Source organism: Notechis scutatus, chromosome 1 (genome assembly GCF_049901735.1).
Source record: "Notechis scutatus isolate UNSWTSFEM ecotype Mainland chromosome 1, rNotScu1.2, whole genome shotgun sequence".
NCBI classification, from domain to species: Eukaryota; Metazoa; Chordata; class Lepidosauria; order Squamata; family Elapidae; genus Notechis; species Notechis scutatus.
Window position 1 is genome coordinate 239,961,555 of NC_142009.1, and position 13,476 is coordinate 239,975,030.

The window sequence follows — 13,476 nt, forward strand, 5'->3', positions numbered from 1 at the left end:
AATGGACTTGGATACCATTGATATGGTATCCTTCTGCAGTGGCTCAAGATATTAAAAGTGAGAAACATGGTGCTATGGTAGTGTTCTTTCTTCCAGGATTATTTCCACTTAATCTTGATGAGGGAACGATGTCTAGTCAAAACTTCTGCTTTGCAAAAGTCCACAGTTCTCTCCCACTATCTTATCTAGCATCTACATAATACTGTCAGCTGATGTCAGATGAAATGCAGGAAAATATATGAGCACTTCAGAGACCGCCAGTAGACGTTTCAAGGTGCTAGTTGTCACCCATGAAGCACTTCATGGCATAGGCTGGGTTATCTGTAGTACTATCTGTCTCCAATTATTTCTGCCCATCCCATCCCATGAAATTCAACAACATAGGCATATTTCAGGTTCTCTCAATTAAATAATAATTAAAATTAAATAATTTTAAGCCCGACAGGACTTAAAAAATAAACCTTTTCTATCTCTATGTTTACCCTGTAGAATAGCATACTTCTCAAGATTTAGATAGTCTTGAAACTGCTGGCTTTCTATAAAAGGTTGAAAAGTTCACTTTTGCCACAGGTATTGAAGTGAGCTAATTTTGCAGACAGTTGGTGGTATGAATGTTTGTATCGCCTTAGTGGGGAATGTTAGTTTTTTTTTTTAATTGGTAATTTCAACTTTGTCCAGAGTCATATATAGAATGGGCAATCATGTAGATCAGGGGTCCCCAACCACCGGGCCGCGGACCGGTACCGGTCCGTGGAGCACTCTGTACCGGGCCGCAAAGAAAATAAAAATAAAATAAAAATGGCGGCTTTCTTCGCCTTCGGTGAATGCTGCTGGGATCAGGGATCAAGGACACAAATGAAAGAAGGGGAGGGAGGAAGCAACCAAAGCCTGTCCTGCTTTCCGGCTCAGCGGCTTCAGTTTCCTCCCGCCTCGTTCCTCTCTCAGTCGCTCTCTCGCTCCTCCACCAGCCCAGGAAGAAACTGCTTCAAAGAAGCCGGCAGGGTGGCTTTTCCTGTCGCCGCAGCTCCTCCGAAGCGCCCGTTCACCCCCCACCCCGCCGCCCGCGCGCGGTTCAATCCAGTGCTCCATTCTGCCTGCCTGCCTTCGTTTCTGGTTGTTTGGGAGCAGCTTCGGCTGAGAATAATAACTATTCGCCTCTTTTTATCAGCCGAAGCTGCTCCCAAACAACCAGAAACGAAGGCAGGCAGGCAGGCAGGCAGAACGGAGCACTGGATTGAACCGCGCGCGGGTGGCGGGGTGGGGGTGAACGGGCGCTTCGGAAGAGCTGCAGCGACAGGAAAAGCCATGCTGCCGGCTTCTTTGAAGCAGTTTCTTCCTGGGCTGGTGGAGGAGCGAGAGAGCGACTGAGAGAGGAATGAGGCAGACACCTGAGGGAGGGAGGGAGACACCTGAGGGATGGGGCTGAGGAAGGCAGGGCCGAGAGCCGTGGGCCACCACCGCCCAGTGCTCAGTTTTGAAGGCGCTCCTCAGCCCGGCGCAGTTCCTGAATCTGCAGCTGAAACCCTCTGTTTTAAATGTCCCAATAGAAGAGAATATCTGTCACTCAGGGTTGCAATGAGGAGGCATTGGCGCTCCCTGAACTTGGTGGCTTGCTGGCAGACGTTTTATTACCCGACTAGGTAACAACATCAGATGTTACCTAGTCAGGTAATGAAACGTCTGCAAGCAAACCACCAAACTCGGACTCTCCCCCCCCCCCCAGGTCCTTGAAAAAGTGTTTCTGCTTGAAACTGGTCCCTAGTACAAAAAAGGTTGGGGACCACTTATGTAGATCAAATTAATTAGTCATTTTTAATGTATGTAAGCAGTGGTGATCTGAGAATTCAACATCTCCACCATAATTCACAGTTACACATACAGAAATTCTTGCTTGGTTGCCTGACTACACATCATACAGTTATATTATATGCTTGAGAATCACCTGATAAAGGGCAATTCTTCCTTTAAGCGAGAGCTTTATTCCCTCTTATACACTTAGGTCTCTATGTGTCTTGGGCACGTATATATTTAGGAGTGCTTCACAAAATGTTTCAAATCTGAAACATTTCAAATTAAAATATTTTGCATATTTTGGTTTAGTGGTCAGTGGAAGAAAAAGCCAGACATCTGTAAAACTTGCCTGCTATAAAGCTCATGGCATAAAGTGGAATTTTGCTCCGGGTGAAAAACCATTATATTCACATCAATTGTTTTCCTTTTGAAACCATAAGATGGGAGTGGTGAAGTTCAGACATAAAGCAAAATAAAAACAAAACAAAGGCTGGTGTCAGCTTTCTGGGTAAGCATCCTGCTTAACAGAAATTAAATTCACAACACACACACACACACACAAAAACAATGGAAGATGAGCAATTTCTTTTGAGATCCTATATCAGTTGGAAACTTACACATTTTCTAAATTTTCAATCAATTTACATTAAGCAGGTTTAGCTACCCAATATGCATTATTGTGACAAGAGTATATTTTTCACAGTCCGCAAATCCATTATGTACATCGATATTCTTTTTCTTGATTTGAAATACATCCTATTTCCTCACTTTCCTAAACTAGCATGTGATGGTTTTCACTGGTTTTATGAATTGGGAATTAAAATCAAACCATAGTTTCTTGTATAATCATTCCACATAAGTAGAGTCAAAACATCAAACCATGGTTCATAGAGAAGTTGGGTTTGTTTATAGTTAAGGAATTTCTAATTCTTATCTTAATTTTATAGATGTTTCGCTTTTACAGAGTATGCTTAAGAGCTACAGGGATTCCTGGAAGGCTGCAAATCAGATATCTTTTCTTTCACTGCCTCCATCTCACTATTATCACTAGATGGCAATATATCCCTATATAGGTTACCTATTCCCAAGCTGGCAGCTGAACATTTCAGTTCCAGTTCCTCTCTTACCAGTAATATCATTTCAGTCTCATAGCAAGTGAGTACTAGATCTGGGCCAGATTCAAATGGAGATGAACAACCATCCCTCATCATGATACAAAAAAATTGGAGTTTAAAGATAAAGGCAAAGAATATAGGCTAGACCAGGGGTGTCAAACTCTATTGTATTGAGGCATGCATCAGGGTTGTGTTTGACTTTGGGGAGCCAGGAGGGGTGTGGCCAGGGGGTGTGGCCAGCTCGATGTCACTCATCGAGGCTGCATTTTTGGCCGCAACAGCCTCCTGCAGCCCTCTGCCAGCAAAAACGGAGCCCGGGAGGGCGGCAAGCGACCTCTCTGAGCTCTGGTTTCGCTGGCAGAGGCACTGCGGGCCTGTCCTTCACTGTTTTTAGGGAGGGCCCATGGGCTAGATCTAAGCACCCCGTTGGTCGGATCTGACCTCCGGACCTTGAGTTTGACACCCCTGGGCTAGACCTTTGTAAGTTGAGAATGAAATGCCCACAGAAGGTCATGGATAACAAAAAAAAAAAAAAGTTAAGATCCTGTGGGTCTTCCAGATCCAGATGAACAAGCAAGTTCTAGGCAATCAACGAGACATTGTAGTAGTTGATAAGAAGCAGTGGTGATAGATGTAGCAGTGCCAAGTGACAGCAATACAGGAGGAAGGAATATAAGAAATAGGAGAAATACCAGGGTCTGAAGGAAGAACTCGAGAGGATGTGCAAAGTAAAGGCCAAAGTAGCCCAGAGGTAGTCGGAGCAGTAGGGGCTGTGATTCCTAAGCTGGGAGAGTGGCCCCCAACAGATCCAAGGGATGACATCAGACCTCTCTGTCCAAAAGAGTGCAGTGTTAGGAAGAGCTAAGGTCCTGTGCAGAATCCTCAATTTCCCAGGCCTGTAGTAGAGGACTGAGATTGAGGAAGACACATAGCACACACAAGGGTGAGAAGGGGATTTTTATTTTTTGTAGATGTATGCATATGTGTGTGTGTGTGTGTGTGTGTGTGTGTGTGTGCGTGCATGCATGTGTGTGTTGCTGTTGGTGTTGGTGTGTGTGTGTAAAATAAGTAGTGCAACTGTTTTTATGATGCTTCGTGGCCTTTTTAAATTCAGGATTAAGAACATTGTGATGTGGAATGAAATGTGATTATATCATTAGCTTAACGATTATAACAATTGAAAACACTGGCCAATTTCATAGCTGGTGCTGATGTCCACTTTTAACAAAGTGATTAGGTTACAATGTAGAAGAATGGGTCTTCCTGTCAATTAGTTTAGCTCTAAAGAGGAAGGCTTAATGATCTGATCTTCTAGAAGTGTTCAAGATTTCACATTCTTTTTTCCTAGCACCCTATATCTCTTTTTATTGTTTAAGTCTATTAGAATGGGCTGACAATTACCAAGAGAGTTATTTAAAAATCTAAGGAATTTAGTTGAGTGGTGTTTTCATTTAGTTTCATGAAAAAGAAATGAAAACTCTTTCAAAGAAGAACATTTTGGAAAAGCTTATAGGGAGACTATACTATTTTTACATTTCTTTAGTATGAGATGTCCAAGTATGAAATCTTTGTTATGTCTATACCCTTACTCACCGGCTTGCCACCTTGTAGTTAATAACTCTCCCCACCCTCCAACGGCTTGAATATTTGTTATTTCTAAAAAGGGAATTCTGCTTCTGAGATAGAAGGAATGGAGATTTTTTTGCTTCTTCCCCATGAGAAATCTACTTAATTTCTCTATTAGCAAATTCCTTGAAGAATTTTAAAAGGCCATTTCATCAAGTGATGCTCAGGGAAAAGTCAGATGGATTTGTAAGATCTTGGATTCTTCTCTTTAGGCATTTGAGCTTCGTTGGTTTGGAAACGGTTACTTGTTGTGATTTCTGTTTCCTTGGGGGAAACGCCTGTGTCACCCACATGTCAGATCTTGCTCTTTCCAAACACCTGACCTGCAGGATTGAGTGAATAGGCTATGCAGTCTCCTATACCAAATAACAGTTTATTTTCAGCTTATCCCCCAAATGGGCCTTCTCTTGTATTTTGTCATTAGATATTTTTTTCCTATTAGTATCAGCTCTCTCTCCATCTTTCCTGCTTCAGTCTTCCAGGATCAAGTTCCATTTTAACCTATTATTCTGTTTGAAAGCCATCTTGACAACTCTTTAACATCATATAGCATTTTGTTCTTCAGGGTCTTTTCCTTCCTCTGTTCTGTTCCTTTCTTCTCTCTCATTATGCTCCATTCTCATGACAAACAATGGGGTGCTGCAATTGATATGGTTTATAGGTTATTGTAAAGTCTCACATACTTAAACGTCCTATTTTGAGTCAAGAATGGTATTACTTTTTATCACATGACAGTATGGACACAGTATGATCTCACAATAATGCAGTGTAAATCTGGCAACTATAGTTTTCCCTTGCTTTTTCGTAACTATCACTCAAGAAGTAGACAAACCAATGTTATTCAATTGCCTTGGCCTATAACTTCTGCAATTCCTAGTTATTGACTTTAATAATTGTGACCAATAGGAACTGATCTAAAATGTTGCCTATTCTGCTACATTGGGATCCTGTTTGATTGGAATATATTAATTATTCTGAAGTTCTAGAAACTATAAAACCTAAACTGTAGTGCTTTATAGTATGAGGATCAACGCATGTTGTTATGGTTATTATTTTCAGGGAGCCAAGCAAACTGATCTATATTGATTCAGATTGCCAACCCTTCTAAGCTAACATTTTCTAACTTGAATGTCAGCAGCTCTCTAGGACAGTGTTTCTCAAGCTCAGCTAATTTATAATGGGTAAACTTCAATTCCTAGAATTCTCCAGCTAGACCTGGGCTGGCTGGGGAATTATGGGAGTTGAAGTCTACACATTTTAAAGTAACTGAGATAGAGAAACATTAGGTTAGGGTTTTTGATCCATTGCTTCCCAGACATTCCATAGATTGAATCAGACTTTCTGTAGGCAAAGACTGTGCTGGATCCCTAAGCTGTACCTCTTTCCCCAAATCCTGAGTTCGACAAAAATGTCAGTATCTCCTCTGCAGCTTCTGTTCTATTACTGGGAAATTTTTACTGCCAGTTTTTTGGGGGGAGGGAGGAGGTTGGGAAGAAAAAAAAGGAGCCAAACCAGTGTTGAAAGTGGCTAAGATGCATTGAGGAATACATATCCTTCTCTTGGTACACATTAACATTTAGAGAGAATGTGTTTTTCTGAAGTTTGTGAGGGGGTTGCCCAGTTGCCATTCAGTTGCTTTCTTTGGTTGCTTTCCAGAAAGGTCCATGAGAATCTGTTGCAGAGAAGGCAGAATAGTAAAAGTCAGCCAGGCTGAGTTTACTAAGTAAAGCCTGGTGTTATAATGGTGATTATTTTGGGTACTTCATTTTTGTCTGAAACTTTAGCTATGGGACATAGCTGGAGACAAGACACCAGACTAGATGGACCAGTAGTCTGGTCTCTTATGAAAAATCTGAACTTCTTTGAAACTGATGAGGGACCTTCCAAACCACAAATTATTTCCAGAAACTGAGGGATAGCTTTGGTAAATGAAAGGGGGAAGGATTGCACATGGCACGATTGCTGCAGAAGGGAAAAATGACTTTGAGGTGAAGTCATTGTGCAGAAAACAAGCTGCTTTCAACCTTCTTTTACCAGAACAGTTTGGATGCAGATCTACTTGAACACACATTCATCAGAACCATTCACTAGAGATGTATATGAAGCACATTGGGGTGGGGTGGGCTGTTTCACTAAAAAAAAAAAGGCAACAAATCAAGATGTCAGTATCTGAAAGTCTCAGATAGGCAAGTGAAATAGAACTTCTATATAAAATTCTCTTTCAGGTAGACCTGAAGACCCTCTTTTGGTTCCAGGTGAAAGAAAGAACATTTCATAGAAAAGAAAATTAAAATGTTGCTTTATCAGTTTTACCGTTCACCAAACTTTGCTTAACTTTTGTGCAATTCTCTCTGGCTCCTTTCTTTGGCCTTCACCTTTGAGCAATATTGATTAGTTGGTACTTGGCTTGGCATTTGATCCCAGTCAGTGTTAGCTCTTTTGATTTGCTAGTCTAACAAATGATAACTTCTCAGAGATTTCAATCTGAAGTCTTTTAGGGCAATGTCTGTTGGATCTCTTGGAATAGGTGAGACGATAATTGAATCTCAAATGTTTTATTTTAAAAGTTTTGTTTAAGTTATGGGCCACCCACTCCTAAATGACTCTGGGCAGCTTACAGCTAATAACCCAAAGTGTTAAAAGAAATGCAATTGATCAGAAGAGCAAAATACAAAACAGATAAAAATAAAATACAGCAGAGCAAAACAAGAAGGAGGTTCCACAATCACCAAGTCCCCAAGCAATAGCCAGAGCGTCAATAATTTCCTGATGGGTTAGGAGCCACACAAATTAAAGTGTGTGTGTGTGTGAGAGAGAGAGAGAGAGAGAGAAGTGTTATTCAGCAGGTTCTGACCAGTTCTGGGGAACCGGCAGTGGAAATTTTGAGTAGTTCGGAGAACCGGCAAATACCACCTCTGACTGGAGATTTTACAGTATCCTTCCCCTGCTGTGCCCACCAAGCCATGCCCACAGAACCGGTAGTAAAAAAAATTTGAATCCCACCACTGGTATGTGTGTGTATGATGGGGGTAGAGATAGCATTCCAGATGGCAGGAATTACAGCAGAATAGGTGTTCTTCCTGGATCCTGCAAGATGATATTCTTTGACTGATGGAACACAGATTGCATCCACTCTGCCAAACTGAATTGAACTGGATGGGCAGAGGTAACTGGAAATGAGTGATCCCTCACATAGCTGGTCCCCATGTCATCAAGGGCTTTCACGGTAACAACCAGTACCTTGCATTGCACCCAGAAACCAACTGGCAACCAGTGCAGCTTCCAAAGTATCAGGTTCCTTATTAGAAGTCTTTAGTATTAGAATTGATCATTCCTATGTATCAAGGATTCATTTTTCTCCTCATAGATTGATTGAGCAGTAGTGAAAACTATAGTTGGTGAGACAGCACATGCTTTCCCTATCAAAGATCTTAGATTCAGACCCTGAAAAGCAGCTGGCAGCATTGTAGACAATACTGAACTTAGTGGACTGAGTTTAGGACAGCTTCTTATGATCCTTTGATTTTCTGCTGCTTGGCATATAACCATTAGCTATTGCAAATGAGTCATTTCTGTCTTGTTCTCTTCTCTAGAGCAGTGATCCCCAACCTTTTTTATGCCGCGGCCTGGTATCCCCAACCTTTTTTATGGCGCGGCCCGGTACCAACATCAGCTGGGCGCCGCCATCTTGTTTTGATGAAAAAGTGCTTCCGGTGAGCTTTCTACCTGGAAAAGCTCACCGGAAGCACTTTTTCATCAAAACAAGATGGCGGCGCCCAGCAAGCCAGCGGCCCGGTAGGACTTGTTCCACGGACTGGTACCGGTCCACGGACCGGTGGTTGGGGACCCCTGCTCTAGAGAATTATGTAAAATGGATTTGTCTGTCACTTCAAGAAAGAATGGCAACATCCAGCTATGATGTCAAAGGATAACTCTGGACATCACAACAATGCCACAAGGCATGAAACACTGCTTATGGAAACATAGAAAACCAACCACAGAAAAAGACCTAGTAGTCCATCAAGTTTATCTGAGTTTGTTTTTTGTTTTCTTTTTAATTAATTAATTCATTATTTTTAATTATTATTGTTATATTTTATTTATGTTTTTTATTTTTGTCAGATGATTTTTATATGTTTATCCCCAACATATTTAAATTCAATTACTGATGATTGATCCACTAAATCTACTGGAAGTTACTTCCAAGCTTTCACTTCTCTTTCTATGAAATAATACTTTCTAATATTACTTTTGAACATCTCTCCTGACAGTTTGATATTATAACCCCATATTTTGCTTAAATTTGCTTAATAGAACCTTATGTTATTCACGCCCTTAATGTATTTAAAGGTTTCAATGAGTGCAATGATAAGAATGAAATAATAATTTGATTATGGTTTAATGTGAATATTTATCCATTGGATTTATATTCCTTCCTGTTTTCCAGCTAAGCCATGGCTCATTTTAAGTATGATTTGCTGACTAAGCCAAAATTGTCTGGGTTCACAAATTGCACTCATTCATAATCTGTATTTTGCAAAGAACAAATGAGTGGATCCACAAAATAGGATTAACTGAAATGAAACAACTGCTGATGTTTTGTGTTTAATTAAGTTTGGGCAGGGGGAAGAAGTCCTCTTTTCTCCCCATGGTAAATATATAAGGAAGGAGGACAATCAACTTTTATTATTTGGCTTAAACTCATTAGGTGCTCCATGATTCACATCACCTTTACCAACAGAAGTTAAATATTTCTGCTTGTATCAATTCTTGGCTTCTGACTAAGCAATATATTCCTACACACACACACACACAGAGAGAGAGAGAGAGGGGGGGGGACAGAGAGGGGGGAGGGAGGGAGAGGGAGAGAGAGAGACAGAGAGAGAGAGAAGGTGGTATTCATAGAGTACAGTAATTGAACAGTCTCAAAAACATGGAACTTCAACTTTACATCTGGGCTTTACATAACTGAAACTTCTTCAACTCCTATACCATCATTTAGAAGCTGCTGCCAACGTGAAATATGTAGAGACTGGATATGTTGTAAAATCCATATTTTAAGATCACAGCTTTAATTTTATTAATGAACCTCAAAAAGAAACAGATGAGGAAAATGGCCTTTTTCATTAAAAAATGTGTTGCAGCTGCTTCAGTGCAGGCATTTGTGTGTGTGTGTGCATGCACATTGGCTAATGCTTATTGACTTCAAAGAAAGACAAGCCTTTAAAAATGAAATTTGAAGCTCGAACCTATCAGTCAGATGCTTGAACCATGGACTAAGAAGACATAAGACTTTATTCCAATGGAAATATGTTTTTCCCACCGGGGTCTTTTATTTTTCATATAAATTCTATGCCCTTGTGTTACTTTATTTAAATATAGATTAAACAATGTTCTCTCTCTCTCTCTCTCTCTCTCTCTCTCTCTTTCTCTCTCTCCCCCTCCCTCCTTCCTTCCCTCCCTCCCTCTCTCTCTTTGTGTGTGTATGTGTGTGTCAACATACATATTCGCTAAATAATACATTATTCAGAGCTTTTGTGGCTAAATTTATGGTTATGTTAAACTGTAGTTCTTTTGAATAAGCAGTAGTAAGTGGGTTGCTAATTCACACTAAACCCTGAGTTTTTAAAAGCTAGTTTGCATATTGTCTTATGTCACAATCAGTGGCCTGTAGTCCACAATAAAATAGAATGGAATTCTTTATTGGCCAAGTGTGATTGGACACACAAGGAATTTGTCTTGGTGCAAATGCTCTCAGTGTACATAAAAGAAAAGATACATTCGTCAAGAGTCAAGAATCATAAGGTACAACACTTAATAATAGTCATAGGGTACGAGAAACAATCAAATCATACTAGGAAACAGTCAATATAAATTGTAAGGATACAAGTGACAAAGTTACAGTCATACAGTCACAAGTGGGAGGGGATGGGTGATAAGGTGTGATGAGAAGATTAATAGTAATAGTGGTGCAGACTTTGTAAATAGTTGGACAATGTTGAGGGAATTATTTGTTTAAGCAGAGTGATTGCATTTGTGGAAAAACTGTCCTTGTGTCTAGTTGTTCGGTTGTGCAGTGCCCTATAGCAACATTTTGAGGGTAGGAGTTGAAACACTTTATGTCTAGGATGTGAGGGGTCTGTAAATATTTTTACAGTCGTCTTTTTGACTCGTGAAGTATACAGGTCACCCATGGAAGGCAGGTTGGTAATAATTGTTTTTTCTGCAGTCCTAATTATCCTCTGAAATCTGTGTCTTGTTGGGTTCCAGAACCAAACCAGATAGTTATAGAGGTGCAGATGACAGACTCAATAATTCCTCTGTTGAACTGTATCAGCAGCTCCTTGGGCATTGAGCTTTCTGAGTTGGCACAGAAAGAACATTCTTTGTTGTGCTTTTTGATGATGTTTTTGATGTTTCATGTCCATTTTAGTCTTGTGATATGATAGAACCTAGAAATTTGAAGGTCTTTGCTGTTGATACTGTGTTGTCTAGTGTTGTAAGAGGTGGTAGTATGGGAGGGTTTTTCCTAAAGTTTATCACCATTTCTACACTTTTGAGTGTGTTCAATTCCAGATTGTTCCGGTTACACCATGAGGCAAGTTGTACAACCTCCTGTCTGTATGCGGATTCATCATTGTCACAAATGAGACCAATCACTGTTGTATCATCTGCAAACTTCAGTATTTTAACAGATGGATCATTTGAGATGTAGTCATTGGTATTTAGGGAGAAGAGAAGTGGAGAAAGCACACAGACTTGGGGGGGGGTTGTACTAATTGTACAGGTATCAGATGTGATTCTGCCTAGCTTCACCTGCTGCTTCCTGTCTGTTAAGAAGCTTATGATCCACCTACAAGTGTATTCAGGTACCGCTAGCTGGTTTAGTTTAGTTAGAAGAATGTCTGGACTGATGGTATTGAATGCTGAACTGAAGTCTACAAAGAGGACCCTAGGTATTTGGAGATTCAAGGTGTTGTAGGATGTAGTACAGAGCCATATTAAAGCATCTGTGGATCTATTTGCTCGGTATGCAAACTGCATGGGATCAGCAGATCTGTGATGGTTTTTAGGTGGGACAGCACTAACCTTTCAAGTTCTGAATTCACATAAAGCACCATCCAAAACCTTAGCTGTGATATGTGAAATTGATCTTTCAGAATCTAGTTATATTTTCAAGTTGTTTAATACTGAACTGGTTAAGCATTTATTCTATGGAAACAAAAATAAACTTTTTATGACATATTCATTTAATTTATGTATGTATCTGTCTGGTTGCTTAGGACATTCCAACCATTCAGATTTCAGTGGTCATATCTGACATTTAATAAAAACAGCAATGATATTTTTATTGTTATTCTGCTTGTAACCTTGCCAGGAGTGAGAGGACCTTGCAACATTAATCCAGCCCCTCATCACTGCACACTTGGTCTACTGCAATGAGTTCTACATGGGATTGCCTTGGGAGATTATTGTCAACATTCTGCTTTTGCTCTCCTTAACTTAGAACAGATACACTTGCAGGAACAGCTTTTCTACCCAACTTTGGCTCAGCCAATTTGAATTTCCTGGAAGAACCTAGTCACAACCCTTCACTTTCATGAAATAACTGATCTGGAGGCTCCTATGTGTGCTTTTTTTTTGTGGGTCAACATTTACTCTGGAATAGCCTCCTCCATTCAATTTGCCCCCATAGCATTGAGTTTCCTAATGATATTAAAAATGATTTGTTTCAGCTATGTTTTGGGAAGATAAGCTAATGCTGTTAGATTGATTATTGTGTGATTATTAGCATTTGATTCTTGGTTTTATTTTATTTTTTACCAATAATTTTACATGTATACAGTGGTAAAGAGGAATTATGGAGAGTCTTTTTGACTGCAGTGGAATACAGATACAGATTTAATTACTTAATTTTCAGTAAATCCTATATTCCTTAGTGGAATTACTCAATTATGTAATTGAGCATCAACTAGTAAGGATTGGCATCATCACAGCTAATTTTTTTCCTGGCTATTTCACAGAATAGCTGCAGTTCAGTATCACTTTAGATGAAAATCAGTGAAGTATTGTAGCTAGAATAGCAGATTCCTTAGACAAAACATTGTATCATTATAAAAGTTTTGTATATTTTAATTTTGCCTCCCTCTTTTAGTATATTATATCAAAACATAGTGAAGATGTAAAAAATCTTCTTTAGAAGACTTTTAGATCATATAAAAAGACAATCATGGAATCTTTTTTCTTCTTCTAAGTTACAGCCTTTATGGAAATTATTAAGGAAAATGAAGAACATCAATGTGAGTCAGTTTTTGACAAACTATAAAAATGTTTTGGTTCTGGTTTAATGGTTTTTTAATATGAGATTGATTTCTCTGCATACTTTAATTATTATGCTGGTGCTAATTTGCATTGTTTTTCAGAGCAATCCTATCACTGTCTATTTAGGCATAAATCACAGTTTATATTGAAGCTTGATCCAAGTGACAAGGTACAGAATTGCAGCTATCATAATTTTTCTTCTTCTTCTTTTATACACCAACATAGGAGCTCTGCTTAATATAAAAAAGAGCTCAAATATTTCAGTGCATTTCATCGTGCATTCTTCTCTCCTTTGCTTCACTCTTTGCTGATATAAATTTGTGGGAGTGGGTGATATATTAATATATTATCACATTCATCATTTCCTAAAATGATGCAAGATACCAGGAAGTAGCACATTCAGGTATTCTGCATATGATTTTCTTTCAGTCAAAACAGTAAAATGCTTTTTCAGTGGCTGCAAAAGTAAACCTGTAAAGCCACTGTTCATCAATTGGTTTGGAGATTTTCTTAAAGCTATTTCTACAAGACTTAAGTCATGTATTATTTAGTACATATTAAGAGAATAGTTTCCTTCCCTTCTCCTCCTCCCTCTGTCAGTGACCCTCAGCCTGACACCACG

General features: G+C 39.5%; 1 long non-coding RNA gene across 1 annotated transcript in view; it reads left to right on the forward strand.

The window, feature by feature from the left end:
* Nucleotides 1-10,497: 10,497 nt before the first annotated feature.
* The window catches only part of LOC148133289 (uncharacterized), a 130,414-nt gene continuing 127,435 nt past the window's right edge, over nucleotides 10,498-13,476 (forward strand). Inside the window, exon 1 of the long non-coding RNA XR_015746641.1 lies at nucleotides 10,498-10,735. This is a non-coding gene — a long non-coding RNA (uncharacterized LOC148133289). The remainder of the gene's footprint in view (nucleotides 10,736-13,476) is intronic.